General features: G+C 39.7%; 1 long non-coding RNA gene across 2 annotated transcripts in view; it reads left to right on the top strand.

Moving 5' to 3' along the window:
* Positions 1-19,024, top strand: part of LOC143693567 (uncharacterized) — a 181,831-nt gene that overhangs the window by 158,462 nt on the left and 4,345 nt on the right. For both annotated transcript variants that reach the window (XR_013181380.1, XR_013181379.1), the window contains exons 4-5: positions 16,288-16,387; positions 17,250-17,356. This is a non-coding gene — a long non-coding RNA (uncharacterized LOC143693567). The remainder of the gene's footprint in view (positions 1-16,287; positions 16,388-17,249; positions 17,357-19,024) is intronic.

Here is a 19,024-nt window from a genome sequence, read left to right as displayed (position 1 = left end):
AGTGTCCAAGACCAGTTTGGATGGGGCTTTGAGCAATCTGGTCTAGTGCTAGGTGTCTCTGCCCATGGCAGAGGATTTGTAATGAGATGATCTTTAAGGTACCTCCCAACACAAATCATTCTGTGCTTCTCTGATTTCTCTCCTGCACTGTTATTTGAATGCTTTAGATACTTGCATATGGTTATCACATCCTGCCCCCTGCTCGCTGCTTTGTCAAACTCCATATGCTTAAGAAGATGTTTAACTCATGTTAATCATTCTCTACATATCCCAATGTGTGTCACTTGTAATGCTAGAAAATAATTCCATACAAAGCAGAAATTACGAAGTTTGAATTCCTGCAGATATTTTCACTTGAGTCTGCTGATTTCTACTTAAAATGAAACTCTTGTTTCAGTCTCTTCCTTGGTTAGAACAGCAAGAAAATCTTAAGTTGCTTGAAAATACCAAAGACACTTAAGCAATTTTAAAATTTGTTTGAAGTTACACAATAAAAGTGTTAACAATAAAAGTTACTGAGGAAGGGAAACTGACAGACAGACAGGAGGCTGAAGAGATAAGGTGAGTTGTGTAGGTCTTATTTATTTAGGGAACCCTTGAAAAAGTTAGAAGGAAAAGTTTATATGGTAATTGTTACATTTATATGATAGATGTTATATTCTCTGTATCTGTGCTCAACACCTTCATTGCAGTGCTAACCCAATAGCCAAGCTGAAGCTCTACCATTTCAGGTTATTTTAGCTCAAAGCTCAGCCCAAGGAGTAAGAAAGGCTTGATATAAATAATTAACAACTTCATGTTTTAAGGCAAGCTATAAGTGATGATGATTTAGCCTGGAAAGTGCACCCTTCCCCGTGGTGGCTCAGGAGCTGACTGCCATGCAGCTCAGAGGCCTCTGCAGTGGCATGGGGAGGGTCAGGCAGGGACAGGGACCCTGGCAGCACCCCAGCCAAGCCATCTCCTGCTTTTGCAGCTGTATGCCAGCAGCTCTGGTCATGTGCTGTCAGCAGGAGTGTTTGCATTAGCACAGGATAGTCAGGTCTTTGCTGCTTTATGAGCTGGAAGGTCAGCTACACTTGAGCTTCAATCTACCATCGCTTGCCCTCCATTAAGTCAGCTGCCTGAAGCTTAAAGCACAGTTTAGTCTGTGATAGAAACTTATGGGAGTCTGCTCAGGGGCAACACTTGAGCTATACCTCAAACTAATTCGACAATCCCCAGGAGACAGCAGGGGTTTCTTGAGGAAGATACCTGATGCCAAGAATGTGTCTATGCAGCCCAGAATAGCTCTTTATGGTGCCATGGCAGGAGGCTGAAAAATTCATAGGACTGGCCCAGGGCTGTCTGTGATGGGGACAAACTGCTTTATTGAAAGGGGTGATGCATTTTGTTATTGGGGTGCAACAAATGAGTGTGTAGTGATCATTCTTTTTAATACTAAGAGCATCTATATTACTGTAGTTTAAAAAGCTTGCTCACCTGCTCTGTGAAAAACTCTAATGAAGAAGTACACAAGGAGGAGAGAAAGGTGGTGATGCTGTCCCTAAAGAAATAATAGGCTGTTTAAAGTCCTTGGCAACAGCCTAACTAAGCTGCTGGACTTGGCACCAAACCAGGAAAGGGTTGGCACCCAGTCTGGTGAAGGGGAGGAACTATTTCAGAAAGTGCTTTCTGCTCAACTCTCAGCCTGCCCTGGGCTGTTTGCTTGTGCTGCAGCAGGGCCTCAGCTTTGCCCTGCATTCCTGGGGGTTCCAGGGGCTGCAGCACTGGGGACAGGACACCATCTCCCAGGCCTGGAGTTCTGGTGTGGTGGGCACTGGGTTCCTGTGCAAGCCTTGGCCATGCTGCCACCAAAGGTGGCATGGGACATGTTGCACCCCATGCTATGCCTCCTCCTCCTCCCTCCTGTTTTTTCTTCTTTCCTTTAAAATACACTACCCTGGTTTTCCAAACAGAGAGCAGCAAAAAATTTCTGCTCCCAAGGCTTTCCAGGCTTCTAGACTTTTGGATTTGCACTGAGTTTAGTGAGAAGTTCATAGCCTAACAAAGAGATGGAGGCCTAAGTATTTGTTTGGGAACTTCATGTTTGTGTGTTGCTACCAACCACAGTAAAATCTCGTGGAGTTTTGTGCTGTACATTACATTGCAATGCTGTTCTAGTTAAAGTAATTAAAAGTGTTTGTGCATTAAGCAAAAAACCCCCAAATAATAATAAAGAAAAAGGTGCTAATCAGTTGTGTCTCAAAAGATGCAGACAGAAAAATGGTGCTGTCTGAATGGTTTGGAATAGTCAGGCCTATTCTATTACAAGTCTATATCAGCAGGATATAACAAAGGTAAAGATTTAAGGCAATTTTGACACCTTAAAGTAGAACTGTTAGCACTGCATAGACTTTCAAATCCAAAGAGGATTCAGCCTGCTCACTTACTGCCTTCCACATCTTCAAAGGACCGTGAGTCTTTTTTAATCTTTCCGCTTTGCTGTGAAGCCATAGGAAGTTATTGACTTTACAGGCAGTTTTAGTACACAATCAAGCACAGAAAATGCTGGTGTACTCTGAGGCTGAGTTCAAATCTTCATCTCTTTATGTCACTCCCCTCTCTGTGCTGAAGCAGAATTTAAAAGTGCCGAACAGATGGTGAGCTGTTATACAATGTTTTGTTTTTTGACCCCCTTGTTGAGCCAAGATTCTCTGAAGACTTTCAGGGATGCTTTGGCTACCTCACACATTTTCCAAATGTAGTTGGAAGAAGTTTTCCACAATAATATTGCCTGATTATAATTAGATACAGTTTGAACTCTGGATCTGAGCTCTGATATTGCTCTTCTTGGAACAGCTCTGGGGTAAGTGAAGGCTGGAGGTCTGCCAGGGAGTGTGTTTGCTCACTGGTCAGTGTCTCAATGAAGTGCTGCCTACTTTCCTTTCAGGCCAAGTGTAAGAGCACTTGAATTTCTCTTTGTTTAATGCCAGAAGGTGCTATTAGAACTGATGCTTAAATCACCAGCTTCCCTGGAAAAACTGGAAGAGCAACTGAGTCCTTGTGTTTGAATGGGTTTTCCCTGAACTCTGGGAGTACAGACCTCTCCTCAGTTTCACTGGGGTGAAGAGCTCAAGTTTCTCTGCCAACCAAGAAAGAGATAGAAGGTGAAAAGGAATAGAAAGCCAAGATTCAGAAAGGCAACTGCTGGGACTGTGGCCCCACGTGAATACTCCTGGAGAGGCTCTTCTGCCCAAGAGGGCCTTGACTTGAGGCTGAAGTTGTCCTTCATCATGTCCAGTGTGAGGGAAGGAGGACTTTGTGTCCATCCTCACGTTTGCATCTGTATGAAACAAGCTTTCACCAATACCCCTTCCTCAGAAATCCTGAGTATTAGCAAACTTTGGGCTAATGTAGATTCTAAAATAATGCAACATAAATATGATGAAAAGACTCAAAAATCCCACACTAAACTCTGTAAAGTTCAGAAATTCAGTTTGGCATCCTGATCCTGACTGTACTTCAGTGATGTAGCAAATCAATTTGCCTGCATCCTGCAGCTCCTAGGGTCACACTCAACAAACTTTCCTCCCAAGACCACACATGGCATTATTTTTTTTTGTAACTGTACGAGATACCCAGAGGGAGGTGTTCAACTGGATATATTTTCTCAGTCTTTTATTTTTTTGTCTTTTTGTCTTGAATGGTTCCTTGAAGAACACCTTGAAAACCTTCTGTCCTATATTGATAGAACTGCTGCCCTTTAGCAGAAGCTTTTGATAAAGTCTAAATAATAAGACATGAAAGTACATTAACAAAAATTAAAGGCATAAGATCCTAAAAATATACCAGTGATGACAAGTAGTCACTTGTATTGGATGTCCCCATTTTGGGACATCTAACTGGAAACATTTAGGATTGTCTTGACTATACAGATGAGCTAGGTGCTCTTGTAAAATTGATATAGTGAGAGGTTTTAGAATGGAAATATTTTAAACCCCTCAATATTTTGAAATTCTTGAGCTATAGATTTAAGAAATTTATTAATTACAGACAAAATACCTGAAAAGTAAGTGTTCTGTTTTATTTAGGTCTTATTTAGCATCTGTCTTCTCTATTTAGAAGTCAGGACAAGAAGCATTAATTGCATTTCCAAATGTTTCTAGATTTGGAGGATTTTTTTATACCAGTTGAAAATATGAATTAAGGACTGAAAGCCTGTCTAAACATGTTCAAGGGATAAAAGTGTTAGTATCTACCTGGCCTTTCCTTGATGTTGGAGAAAAATCATTGTGAAATTAAAAATAGTCTAATGAAAAGAAAATACTTGGAAAGCACAGATACTTACAGAATCTACTGATGATAGTCCTATTTTCATGGGCTGAAATTATACTCCGCCCTCTATAAAAATGAAAAAAAGCCCTAATGCTGCAATAAGAAGATAAAACTTTTCTTTTTTTTAATTTTTTTTTTTTTTTAATCAGGAGAGCTAAGCACTGCAAAGGGGAAGTTTCAGAGAAGAAAGTTTAATACACAGCTGAATTGGGCCAAAGGATTTGCTGTCATCTCAGGGACCTTTGGAATCTTATTTTTTGGATTCTCTTACATGCCATGAGAAAGTCATAGAAAGGGGTTCTGTTAGACTTTTATTTTCTCTCTTGTAATTTTTCACTTTGAATGTGTGAGCCTCAAAGGATTGAATTTGACGAGGATTTGAGTGAGAACAGAATAGTGCTTGGCTTTATAAAGTTAAAGAGATTGCATTTAGTGAGCTACAAATTAAAGAGTTTGTCATATGAGATGGTAATCCAAAATATTGTTTTAAATGCCACAGGACAGATGCAGGCTCAGTTGGAATGAGGTGGGAAGCTGTATGGCTGTGGTATTGTTGCATATTGAAGACAGGGAGCACACATGGAAGCCGTGGAACACTGCTAAATGGAGACAAGAGTAGAGTTTCACTGGTCCCACAGAAAATGCTTATTTGTTTACTTGTATTTTTATATGTATTATTATAGACCAGGACATGCTTTCTTTCAGCTTAATGATCCTTTGCATCACATCTTTAAATATCTAGGATTTCTGGAGTCCAATTGTCAAAAAAATTAAACAATTTTCCCCCTTCATTGAAAGCAGCACAAACTAGGAGAGTAATACAATATGCTCATGTTTGGGTTTCTGATAATTCAGTTTAGGATGTCAAAACTTTATCAGCCTTTGCCATCCTGAAGAAAGAAAACCAGCTGTGGGCTTCTTACCTCTTTCACTGTTAGCCTTGCATCCCAGTGCTTTTCTCACTTGCATCCATGCCACCTTCTTCATGTACCACCCAGTCTAGGGTGAGCTGGTAAAATTTTGTGTTATTGCTGGAATTCTAGTTTCTGTCTTTTACTTTTCAGCAAGAGACCTGGGGAGAATTCATTTAGTTCAGCTGAGGCATTAGCAGCCTCCTCTCTGACAGCCATTACACTATCATGACCTGTCCTGCACCTCTAACACTGATCTATTCATAGTTTTCATATCAGCATGCTGGGCAGGTTTTTATGCTAAATCATCTTTCTTCATTGGTCCCTACTTATACTGCAGCAAATAAAAAGGCTTAGATTAGTGCAACGGGCAAATGGGTCTCTTTATGTCCTACTGTCTCAATGTGATTTTCTGAGTGAATTAAATGGATGGACTAGCGAGGCTGGCCCTGAGACAGACACACGCTGTGGGCAAGCTATCCCACAGAGGGAACCCTCCTCAGCCAGACTGTTTGGTGTTTTGTGATATTAATGAAGTGAGGTCAATGAAATAACTTCCCCCGGTGGCGGTGAGCAGTGTTTGAACGTGAGGCACCAGAGATAAAGGATTGCTTAAGCCAGCAGCCATCCCGAGAGCAGCCTGGCCAAAACTCCTGGTCCAGGATGGCAGATCCTCGGCGAGGCACGGGCCTGGATATGCCGTGGGCTCTGTGCAAGCAGGGATGCTGTGGGCAGGGATGCTGTGGGCAGGGATGCTGTGGGCAGGGATGCTGCGGGCAGGGATGCTGTGGGCAGGGATGCTGCGGGCAGGGATGCTGCGGGCAGGGATGCTGTGGGCAGGGATGCTGTGGACAGGGATGCTGTGGGCAGGGATGCTGTGGGCAGGGATGCTGTGGACAGGGATGCTGCGAGCAGGGATGCTGTGGACAGGGATGCTGTGGGCAGGGATGCTGTGGACAGGGATGCTGTGGGCAGGGATGCTGTGGGCAGGGATGCTGTGGGCAGGGATGCTGCGGGCAGGGATGCCCTGGCCAGGGAGCGGTGGCTGCGGCAGCTGCGCCCGCAGGAACAGCAAGAGAGCCTCGCCTCCAAGTGGCTCCCAGGATGGTCAGGGAAACAACAGATGGGCACAGGCAGACGGAGGAACACCAGGAAACACAGAAAATATTAGTCAGCATCATAGGCAGTGACCTCAGCATAGCAGAGGTCTAAGTGTTGTCAAGTCTTCCGTAGGCAACCCAAAAATGGAGGGCTTTAGAGATAATGCTGAATTGTTTTGTAGAAATTTATGGATGGTGGATCCTGAGCATCTGGGAGAGTGAAGGACAAAAGATAAATGTGTTTGAAAACTTATTATGAGAGCCTTTCAAGCTGCCTAGTGGAAGATTTTGTGGATGGGAGCCTTTTAAGAGGCGTACTCCTGGTCCAGGATGTGAAGAGATCGTAGAAGGCCTGGAAATAACCCAAAAAGAACCTTCTTCTAAAAATTAAAGTAATGACCTTTAAAACACCAGTCTGGATAGATAAGTATGAAGAAAATGCAATATATGAGGGCTAAAGAAAAAGGAGATACACTTTTTGGAAATGCTGAAAGAAAATGGAAAGGAAGGCATTTATAGGACTTACTGGAGAAAAGCAGGGAGGACTGCTGTGTGCACAGACAGAAGGTACCACCCGAGCAGCAGCCCAGTGTTTCTTCTGGCACAGATAGTTCAGATTACAAACCTGCTCTGTTGTTTTAATGAGAAGGGAAAGAGGACAAGATATAGCCATATAAAACCCAGCAAGAGTTAATGTCCTGTCTGAGTAAAAGAGAAGAAATCTCAGAGAAATGTCACAACTGACAATTTTCCTCATGGGCTGAAAAAGAATTGGAAGTCCCAGAAAAGGTGGGTGACAGGGTGAATTTCTGAAGTACTCGTGGATGATGTTTAAAGAGACCTGAAAATGATAGAGAACAAGACCAGAGCCTGGGGAATCTTAGGCAAAGAGGGTAGACTGATGTAGGTGTAGAAACATAGAGGAAGAGAAGCAAAAATAACTCATTGGCAGCCCCATTCAAAGGAGGAAGAGTGGGAAAAGAAGAACAGCTGGAGGTGGAATCAAATAAGATCTCCACAAAGAGTGAAGTAGGAGAGGCTGTTGGCAAAGCAGCATTAGACTTGGAGAAATCCTTGTTTGTGTGAGAGTCATGATCTAGACAGACTGAAGTTTGGAAGATAAAGAAGAGATGCACTCCAGGTACAGCAGTGGCTGGGGGTGATGAGAGAGAAGAAAAACAGATACAAGATGAAGGATGACAGAATGGCAAAAACTGATAGCAGGGATGGTGTGTGAGAGTGGGGAGTGAGGGTGGGGAAATGCTGTGGATGGGTGTGTGGGCAGGCAATTAAACCAGTGCATCTTTTGATTCAGTTTCAGCTTGGAATCTGTGGCAACAGAAACCATTCTGGTTTGACACTGTTTTGAGCTTGATAACATTTCAGAATACTTGTGTAGGCTCAGCTCCTAGTCAAGAAAAGTAAAATATTCAAATCAATTTATTGCTAGCTGTAGTTCAACTTCCTGGAGGTAAAAATTGATGTGATACTCCAAAAAGATGGTGTTAGAGAAGGGCGGTGATAATATAAATGGGGAAATGTAGGCAATGGAGGGAGAGGGATAAAAATGGAAAGGAGAGGAGGAAGAGACTGAGATGACATCCTTGGATGGTAGCAAATAGATTGGGTTAAAAAAGAAGGAAGATAAAAAAAGCCTTTAAAAAAATGCTGTGAAGATTTAAGATAAATAATGTTTGGGAAAAATCCCATTCACAAGGAGTGCAAGGGATGTATGCACCTTTTATGCAGCCAAGTAAAATGCAAAACAATGGAGCTGAAAATCAAGTCTGAGAAAAAAAGAAAAGCAGCTCCTGGAAGAATTGTTAAATAGAAGAGCAGAGAAAAGCAAATGTCATTATAGATAAAGTCACAAAGGTAAAAGTGACAGAGTTGCTAGTTCAAGCAAGCACAGGCTCTTATTTTTACATATTTTGTAATTTAATATAACCTAATGATGTCTCAAACTCAAAACAATTCAGGTAATTCAAAGCTAAGCCTTTGAAGACTGTAGGAATACAGTATATACATATATTTTCCGAAGCATTCATTTGGCAGGGAGCCTGGAAAATCCTGGTGTTTTGTGAATGCTCACATGTAGGAGTGTGCTGCCAAAATTTCAACAAGATGGTCTGACACAAATTTGCCATTGAATTGATGGCACACCTAATTGGCAGGCAGTATTGGTTGGAAAAGAGAAATTACTTTCAACACGGAACTCTGAAAAAGAAATCCCAAAACCCTCAAACCCAACACCTTTTACTCAGATTTTCTCACAATATAAACAAGCAAACAGAAAAAAAACCAAAAAAACCCCAAAAACCAAAAACCTTGAACCAAGAACTAAAGAGCTAAAGCACTTGGGGATTTTGAGAAATTAATTTTGTTTATGTTCCCAGTTTTTATTAATGTGGGTGTTAGCAGTGTTTCCCTGGTGCTCCTGAAACATGTGATGAAGGAAGGGCCTAATGGCTTAAATCTGAAAACCAGCTGAGCTTTAGATATATCAGGGTTTTGACTTATTTCTATTACTCTCATTTACTACCTTGAAAACTTTTATTTAAAAGTTCAAGTATTCAACTATTCAACTAATTATGGCCCCTGATAAGTTTTGCAAGTCCTGTGTTTCAGAGGAAGGGTCGGGGGTAGATGACTAAGCAGGAGAGGATTTTATGGGGTTAGAGAGAAGCTGGATTTTGCAGGGAGGGCAGGACAGCTTGTGATGGAGCTGCTGTAAGTTATTTCCAATTTTACATCTAGAGGATTTGGTAATCTTTTTAGCAAATATCCGAAATATCAGAATGTTGTGAGATATTTTGAGCCAGCAGCTATGTTTGGCATCTCAGAAATCTTCATTAGACAAGACAGAGATTTATAAGTTCAGTAGATACAGATACATGTATTATGTAAAAATACTTTGCAGGGTTGATTTGACTGGGCTACCATAGTGGAATGAAAGGTAATCTTCTCCTACTGGCTTTAGAAAGGCAAGAAAGTTGTGTAGCTCTCTTTCCTAATTCCCTCACTGTGGTTACTTACTTAAATCATCAAAAAATATTGCAGGATCAAGAGACCTGCATGCCCTTGCAAGGCAGATTCATGTCCATTTCTTCGGAAGAACAGTAAAGAAGTGTCTGAAAATCAGGGCCTCTACGAAAGGATGGTCTGATGGAGGCACAAATACCTGTGAGCTTGGCTCCAAGGGCAGTGTCACAGGGGAGAGAGCTGAGGGACTTCTCTCTCTGGTAAATACGAGGTGGGGAAGTAGTAGCAAGCTGGAGGCTGGAGTATCACTTCTGAATGGTAATGTAAATACTTTGAGGAGACTGTAGAACTTAGTGGATTCAAGACTGAAAAGCTATTCATATTTTCATAGTATAAATAATGTAGAATATTTAACAACACCTTAATATTGATGTTGGTAGCATACTGGTAAGCATTACTTAGCAAGTCAATGAGAATAATGTCAGACAAAGAGGTAGAAATCTTTTATCGTAGATACGTAATAATATTTTACTATCACCGTTGAGGGCTCTTTCTAGCCTCTAGAAGGCAAGTTATTTTCCATGCTGATTTCCTCAGGATTAGTGTCAAGCATTGTTATTGTCTTGTATCTCTGCATATACTTATGCAAGTAGATGTGTTAATACAGTATTACATTGTATTGTTTAAAAATGTATAGAGATGCTATCTGGTCCAGCTGCTGTGTGGGCCAGTTACTGTTTCATTGCTTTATTTATATCGTTCTGGGACATGCTTGCTTTTAGAATTTGGTGCTAATAACATGTGAGAATGAAAAGATTTAGCTGTCTAGAAATTGAATAGGATAACATGCCTTGGATAGGAACTAAGGGTTGAAATTTGGAAATGTTAATTTTCTGTGTTGATGTCCTGTTCTGTTTAAGATCTTGAGAGCTCCCCCAGAAGTTTTGTGTTTGTGTATTATTTTGATAATGTTGTCTTAAATTTAGTTCTAATGCCTTTGCCTTTTAAGATATTTGACTAGACTACCACATTAAGAGAAATGCTGAATTCCTCTACAGTTCAAGCAAGTATTTTTGGGATTGTATGTGCATATTTCAGAACTATAATGTGTACACAGTCACTCACATAATGTACATGACTGACCTGGTCACACAGAGCTGCTTGTGGGTGCATCCATCCTAACAGTCTGGGTCTTCTTGCAGTGCAGAGGCAATTGGAGGCCAAAGAGTAACAGCTGAAAGAGGAATCAAGGGAGCTGAACTATTGAGCAGGGCCAAATAATTTAATATGTTCCCCTTTTCAGTTGCTGCCATCCTGCTCATCCAGACTGTAAACTGAGGCAACTCTCTCCTGTCATGTTGTTCTATATCACAAGATCCCTGTCTCAGATAGGGCCTCTGGCACTATCACATTCCAGATAATTAAATATACCTCATGCTTTAAAATTGTTTCCAATCAAATTTGGTGTTCAAGAATTATTTTTTTTTAAATTCTGTAGCTGTATGTGGAAGAATAATTACTTACAATTATACTTACTATATTATATTACTCCTTCAGAAGACAAAGGGTTATGTTGGTGTCACAGAGCTCATTTAGCTGTTTTATATTAGTTTTTTTGTGAGAGTTTTAAAGAAAGGATGATTTGGAATGTAAATAAGGTAGGAGATTTTGATATGAGGTCAGCTGTGCTGCATGGGCAGGGATGTAAGCAAAACTCCAGTGATACACAGTGATACACAGATGAGCCATTTCTGTTAACAAACCATCTCCTATCTTCCTTCCCTTTCTCTACTCCAGAATAAAATGGAATTTGAACTTCAGAAAAGACCATGGTTCTTCTGGGGTAGATCATATGTGTAAGGACAAAAATAGTCTTTATTAAAACCTATAGGAGCTACCAAACATCAGTAGCTTTTGATTATTTTAATAGGACAGTAAGGATCAAGTACTTTCCCTGCACAGCTACAGTGGCAGCCTGAGATAAACCAAATACTCTGTGCTTTGGCTAAGGGGCTCATTGTGTTAGTAGTTCTTTTGAGACCTGAAGGCCTGAAAGTACCCAGACATTGCAACATGTCCTGAGCAGGGCAGCCATTTGGAAGACTAGAACTGGCTGCTACAGTCCTGCACAAACACAGGTGAGAAGGGCTGGGCAGCAATTAAAATGAAAATTTTTCACCCACAGATCATAGAAAGGAACCAGTTATGATGTACCACTGTCTACCTAGAGGTAGATGAAATCTTCCACATTTGGACTATACTGAGTGAATTAGAACTTCTTTTTTTTTCCATTTTGCAGTGCTGTTTTCTTTATTTTAACAATGAAATGTAAATTATTCCTAGTGTAAGGTAACTCCAACTCTACCACACACCTTTTGTCTAAAGCTGGTATAATAGAGCCTCTTGTTTTTGAAAAACAAACAAACATAGCTTATTCTGTGGAAATAAAAATGTTTTCTCCAGCCAGCTGATAAACAAAGTGCTGATTCAATGGGTCTGCAGAAGATGATTAGAGAAAAATATATGGATCACATTAAACCAGTAGAAGACAAATTGGATCTGAACTAAGGTTGGTGGAATAGGCTTAAAGTTCAGGTTTTCTGAAGGTGGCTATTCAGAATCAAATAGAGACAGTAAAGAATTGATATGTTTAATACCCACTGTTCTTCTCATGGCATGCATGATCAATGGAAGGTCGTGAATGTTATGAACCTTCAGGGGAAGAGTCATTGAAGAGGGCTTCCTCTCTGGATGTTTTGACTGTAGGAAACCAAAAGCCAGCGTTGTTTTCTTCCCTGTTAATATGGACTGGATTCTTGTGGAAAAGAGGGTTGCAATGCTCCCAAGAGCAAGGGATGCAGACCAAGAGAGGAGCAGGATACACCTCTGTGAATTTCACATTTTGTGGGCACAGCACAATGAAGGAGAAAATAAAAAGGGTTGCAGACTGGTGCAGACACAACATATATCTAATCTTGTACAGTGGTATGTGTGTGAGAATCTGCTAGAAATTGGTGAACAGAAATAAGAAACTAATTTTCATTCAAAGATGGATAGTAACATCTATAGCCTCATTATGTAGCCCAGTTGGTTTTAGTCTTTAGTCCGGTCTGGTTTGGGTATGGAGGTGGGAAGAGAAAGAGAAAAGAAAAAATTCCCACCTATCTAGCAACTGTGGAAACTTTGGAAATGCCTGAGCAGACAAGTATGTTGTCCTGAGATATTGCTGGGTGTGCAATAGCTAATGAAAACTTTACCTCATGGCTTTAAAAATCTACGGAGGTCATTGTTTCCAATCCAAACATCTACAGGAAAGACTTGCAAAACTGTCAGTGTCTCATTCAGTTAATAGACAGAAGAAGAGAAAAGTAACTTATTCTGAGCTAACATCCTCAGCCCCTTTGTATTTCTCCTCATTTCAATCACGTCACCTAGTGATGAAAGAGTGGCTTGTATCTGAATAAAAGGGTTGCAGAAGAGAGCTTTGCAAAGCAATGAACTCAGACGTACTCAAGATGTTCAGACAACGTTGGTCCTTCCTTCTCCATCTTTTAGATTTCAGACTAATAGGAATGCCTGCATTTTCTAAAAGTATGGGGGTTTTGGATGGAGATCGAAGGGAGAGATGACAATAGTAGCAAACCTGTGGCTTGTCAGAGTGGAAAAATTTCAGTGTTTTTGGGACATTTATTTTTTATTTTTTAAGAGAAGATCCACTCTACAAATTGCATGGATTTTTAGTAGAGACCCAATTCTTACATTGTTCTTTTTATTTGTGCTTTAGGAGTATTCCCTTTAGTGTGATTAAGGAATAATTGGATTAATTTTGTATTGTGGTAAATGGCATGGCATCCTTTTCATGGAGTTTCTGGTTCTGCAATTACATTTCTGCAGCACTGTCTAGCAGTCATGAAAGATTAGCTCTGTTTTCTTCTTCTGCCACGCAGTTCTCTAATCTGTCTGGAACAAAAATAGATCAAGAAGTGCAGCTTTGTAGATTGTATCAAATACTTCTGTGCGTTGCTTTGTGACTGTTGGGTCATTCTTGGATACATAGGGTTGACATATATCTCTATAAGAATTATTTCCGGAAATATGTACCGTGCACTGTCACAGGGGTGTTCTCTTTTTTCCTTTTAAGTTCAAATTTCATAATTAGAGTGAGATGAACAATAGCATCCTCTTGCAGAAGAATAAAGATGTGCTCGACTCCTTTTCTGCTGCCTTTGAAAGATGAATAAATGGGTATTTTCTGCAGCCTTGCTTAATCTTCTGTTCCTCTTCACACCTTGCTCCATTTTTGAGTATTTCAATAGAGATGCGTGAACAGCTTAGATAAGAGTCAATTCCAGAAAGAACTTCAAAAGAAAAAGGATGAGGCTAGGCAGCCTGGAGAATTCCTTTGGAAAACAAAATGCAGGTGTATTTCAGAATGTTTTAGTAGTGGCCTTTGTGTTATAATTTTACTTTTCCTGTGTATGCACCTTCCTTCCTTGCTTCCCTGTTTTGTCCCTTTTCCTTTCCCCTTCCTCTCCTTTCCTTTTGCTCTCTTCCCCTCCTGCCAGGAGGGTGCATGGCGCTTTAAGATAATGCATGTGTGGCAAAAGAAGCTGTTTCCCTTCTATCTCATGTCTATGCATGTTCAGAAGAGTACAAACTTGCACATTACTTACACAGTTGTTTCCATTCGGGGGCACGGGGGATTTAGCAGAGTGACTCTCATTGCTGTTAATGGGATTTGTTCAGCTAAAGTCTTGTGCAAGCCAAACCTTTTCAAAAGAGAGACTTTCTTCAGAAGTACAGATAGACCTGCTAAAGATTCTTTTTATGAGATATAAGGCAAGATCTTAGAGCGTATCAAACAATTAAAGATTGTGAATGCCTTTTCACCAGTTAAAAGTCTTAATCTCACCATTATAGCCATATTTCCATTTGGCTAATTACTTCCTGCTGTGTAAAATTCTTCCTATAATTTCACTTAAAGGTATTTTTTATGCTTGTCTAAAATGACTATGGAATGTTATTGCATGATTTTTAAAGCTGAGCTCCTCAATTATCTAAAAAAATATTTGCCAAGTAAATGTTTCTGTGAAAATCATCATTACCCATCAAGTGATTTACTCCATGAACAGTATTTGCAGAGCTATGCAGCTGGTTGATTACTACAAAAAGAAAAATTACTCTAATAAATTAGTTGAGAAAAAAGGTAAAAATTAATTAAGATAATGTATATGTTGGATAATATTTGTCCAGCTGTTGTTCAAAGGCTATCAACTTTCATTTTGGTGGGCTTACATACTGGTAAAACAAATCTTCTATAAATAGTTTTGAGTTTATCCTGTAATCTGCCATCCCTTCTTGAAAAATGCTGTATAAATGATCATTATTATGATTGTAAATCAAACCCTATTTTAATTAGGAGTAAAATATAATGGCATTTGAACAAGTAGGGCAGTGGGGCTGTAGATGAATTGAGTGTCATGTAGTCTGATGTGTGCACTGTGAGATACAGTCTTAAGTTGTTCAGAGTCTGGGAATAATGTCTGGCTTCTGGATGCAGTTGTTTGCTTGTTCTTTTTGTGAAGACACTAATTTCTCCAAAACTGGTGATGGTGCAAATACAAGTCATTACAAGAAATTTGTCAAGTTCAGTAGATGATATTTCCAACCATCACATATCTCAAGACTTATGAGTGGTTTTGTTGCATTAGCCACAATATAAATTAGAGTACAAGACTTCTGTTCATTCTGTTCTAAAACATGCTATATGACTTATTTTATCACCATGAAGTAGTGTAGTAATAGAGAAAGATTTTGCTCTGAGTCTTCAGAAGTTTATCAGTTACAGGTGAATAGAAACTGGACATTCTTTTATGTAAATACAAGCATACTACTATTTTTCATTAAAAAAAACCCCAAAATACTCAGCACCTTCAGGGCACAGAGGCCTTAATAAAACAAAAAGCTCAGATATGTAAGCTGAAACATTTTTAAATTCTTGAAATATGCTGAATTTATTTACCACAGAGACAAGTGTTTCCTATTCTGTGATCTTTTCCTTTTGTGTTTTGAAGGAGAGAAAACGTCTTCCTTTCCTTGGGAAAACTTTTCTAAGCCTAAATGGGCAAAAGTGAAAAAAAGGTAAAGGTGAAAGTAAAAGGAGTGGAGAGATAAAAAAAAAAAAATTTCTTTTCTTAGAAACTTGTTTGAAACAATTGAGCTGAAATGATGGTGAGGTGATTAAATTGAAAGATGGTGCAGACATTAATGTCTGTTTGCATTAAAGGGGAATGATTCAGAGCCCTTACAGATATGTGGGTAATCAGAGAGGAATGGCTAAATTTCAGAGTTGATAAATGCAAGCTAGTACACAATCAAAATGCTCACAGACAGTGCTGTATTTATAAACATCACTTGGATAAAAGAGCAGGGAATCATGGTAGACATCTGCCTTAAAACATCTGCTTAGTGTGATGTGCTATCTGGAAATGCAAATAAAATATTAGAGCAATAGAGAAAAATGTAAAAACTACTGTATGTGTCAGTGGCATGCTCCCAGCTAGGCTATTGCATTCATTTGTTGTCATTCCATGTGAGAAAGGTAACAGAAGCTTAGGCACATGAAATGTGGGCAAAGCAAATTTATAAAACACTAACAAATTAACAGGAAAGATGAAAATACCACAATATTTTTAAAGGAAAACAATCACAGTCTTTTAAACTACACCTTGTGGAGAGACTTTTGGAATAAAGCACGCGTTGAAAGAAAGCAAACATCTGATCAACTGGCTGATGGCAGTGGTTGCAAACTGGGGCATCTGAATGAATGGATGCTTTGCCAAGTGGAGTATAAGGATGGCTACCAGTCCTTGGGTATTGATAAAGCCCCTGTTTTTTCTTTTCAAACAAAACAAAAGCAACAAATAGTAAAGGACCTCCTCCAAATATAATTCTCTTGTTGTTTTCTCTGTGTTTTACAGGAGATGGTTCTCCTAAAACAAGGCAGCATTCAGCTCGCTGGAGGCTGGGGCAAAACCGTAGCAAGATGTGCTCTTTCTCCTTCAGATTGATGGAAACCTGGTGAAGAACATTTTCCATAAATCTCCCACTGTCCCTCATCCCTTATGTGCAGATGTCAGAAAAATTAGGGGCTGAAATATCTTGTAATGAAAACATAGGATTTTTAGAGTGAAGGTTTTCTTTCCTTCCACTTATCCTTGGGCTTGATTCCACTTCATCTGACTGCAGTTATGTGTTTACAGATGAATGAAATAGGAATAAATTCTGTCTGTTGAATAAAACTTTTCCATCAATGTGAAATTCTCTAATGACAGAACTTCACAGAATTATGTGAGAAAACTTAATTCCAAGTCAGTGAACTCAATCAGCCTGTTGTTTGCCCCTTTTTCTTCTGACAGTAAAGGGCTGAAGTATTTCTATGTGCTATTTAGTTTGTATTTGGTAACTAATTTTCTTTCTGTGTGGAAATAACTGTAATGGTTTGCTTGTTTATTCAGCTCATGGCTAACATACTTGCTTTAGCATCACCAGCTCTTTATTGGGATGACAATATCTTCTCAAGTTTTGAAATGTTAATTCATGTGTGGTGCCAGGTACTAATATGAAATCGAGTTGATATGTAGAATTTTCTGCCTGGAGTTACAAACTCTTGCTCCAAGGGCCTGACATAGCAATGCTCCTGAGAATATTTCAGAATTTCCAGCATGAAATATGAAGCTTCTGCATTTGAGTGATGTTGTCCAAAGATTCCAGTCTGGTGATACAAAAGCTCACCTCCCCAAAGCCAGGGCATGTACTGAAACACAGTACAGAAATATTCAAACATAATAGCAGCAGTATGAAAAATTATTATGAATATTCATTTAGAGAGTAAAGGTTTTTTGAAAGGTTTTTTTTGAAATTATTATTCTCTTTCCCTCAGCCTTAAACATCCAAATCCATCACATCCTGGTGAAGGATATGAAATAAGATAGCTCAATTCAAAACAGAACAGTTGTGAAAAGAATGGGAAGAACCAGGATGTGAGAGGTGGAGTTTTGTTTGTTTGGGATTTTTGGTTTTTGAGGTATTTTGGTTTTAGAGATTTGTTTGGATTTTTTTTTTTTTTTTGTAAGTGATGTGTGTTCTTTGTTTGTATTGGTTGGGTTTTTGTTTGCTTGGGTTTTTTACCCTCAATTTTGGGCATATATTTGTCAAGATAGAATCAGTTTACTGAACACAAAGATAGAAGAACTGCTTGTGCACCAGCCATTCTAATATTGATCAGTTCTCAAAAGTAGGTCTCTGGTAGATGAGATCTTTTTATACACTCTGATTTTCTATGGCACAACTTCAGAATCATTGTGTCTCTAGGCTACTGCTTTATCACTGGAACATTAATCCTGCTAAATGCCTGTTATATATTCTGCCATGGAAACTGGTAAGAAAAAACACAGTGAGGACAACTTGTTGCATCCTTTTTCTAAGCTCTTGACCCTGGTGGCCCATGAGTTAGTTGAAATGATTGAAACATACAGGTAAAAAAAATGGAGATTCTGAGCACCTCCTGAGGGCTGGCAGTGAGACACACAATCTTTTATTTTAGGTTAAAATCCAGCTTATTGTAGTTTTCTTATAAGCTACCAAAGAAGTGGTGATATAGGGAAGATACAAAACTCATTTATCAGGATTCATGCATGTAATTTCCTCAAAAACTGCTAAACTAGGAGAGAAGCCTTCTGCACCCTGTCTGTAAAGAGCCTTGTGATGGAATGGTTAAAGGAAAGGATGATGGAGTCACCAGACAAGGGGCTGCACCTCAGATGCTGTTCTTTAGGTTCCACTTTTATCTCTCAGTCACCAGATGTATGACACAGGTTGTTTTGTCCTGTTGATATTACCTTCTTACTATAGTCAGTGATGCTGCAGTGGCTGGATAGTTGTGTGGCCACACTATGGTGCTGCCAGTAGTGAAGAGAGCATCTGGTCCCCAGCCTGGGGCTCAGCCCAGTACATAAAATGCCAGAGGCTGACAAACAGAGGTCCTTTTGCTTCTTTGCTGTGGTGACAAAAAGTCTTGAATTTATTTTACATGCACACAGCCACACACACAGCCACAGCCACAGCCACAGCCACAGACACAGGGGCTCTTCAATAAGGAGGTGCTTGAGGAAACAGCTGTGGGGCTGTCAGGAGCCCCTTACAGCCAAACTGAAAGATGGGTAGATGTTTTCTCTGCTTCTGAGGATGCTTTTCTGAATCCTGCTAAACCTTCCTGTCTTATAAAGAACATTCTCCCTTGAGACCATAAAGACACTTCAGAGAGAATGCTTTTCTCTCCCCCTCACCCCCCATTTTCAATGCTGTACATTTCACCAAGGATGAGAAATTTTCTGAAGACCTTCTCTCCTTATACATTCAAATTGCTCTGTGGTTGAACTGTGAGCTATGCTAGCAATATAGCTAGTGTAGATTTGCTTTCAGATAGAAAGTAGAACTTTCCATCAAAACCATTTTGTTTATTTGTCAAATGCAATTGCCCCTTCCTAGCCAAGGTTATGAGAAAGTATTTTTGTTTAAATGGGGAGTCAAATGAATAGTTTCCATAGCCATTAACTCACAGAATCCCAGTTTAAGGTTTAGCACAAATGTATAGACAAAGTGGTGTTTGCTGAATTCCCCTTGTTAAAACACTGGCAGCTCATCACAAATTCAGGA

This window comes from Agelaius phoeniceus, chromosome 3 (assembly GCF_051311805.1).
Source record: "Agelaius phoeniceus isolate bAgePho1 chromosome 3, bAgePho1.hap1, whole genome shotgun sequence".
Classification (NCBI taxonomy): domain Eukaryota; kingdom Metazoa; phylum Chordata; class Aves; order Passeriformes; family Icteridae; genus Agelaius; species Agelaius phoeniceus.
This window is presented reverse-complemented; position numbering and strand designations above follow the sequence as displayed.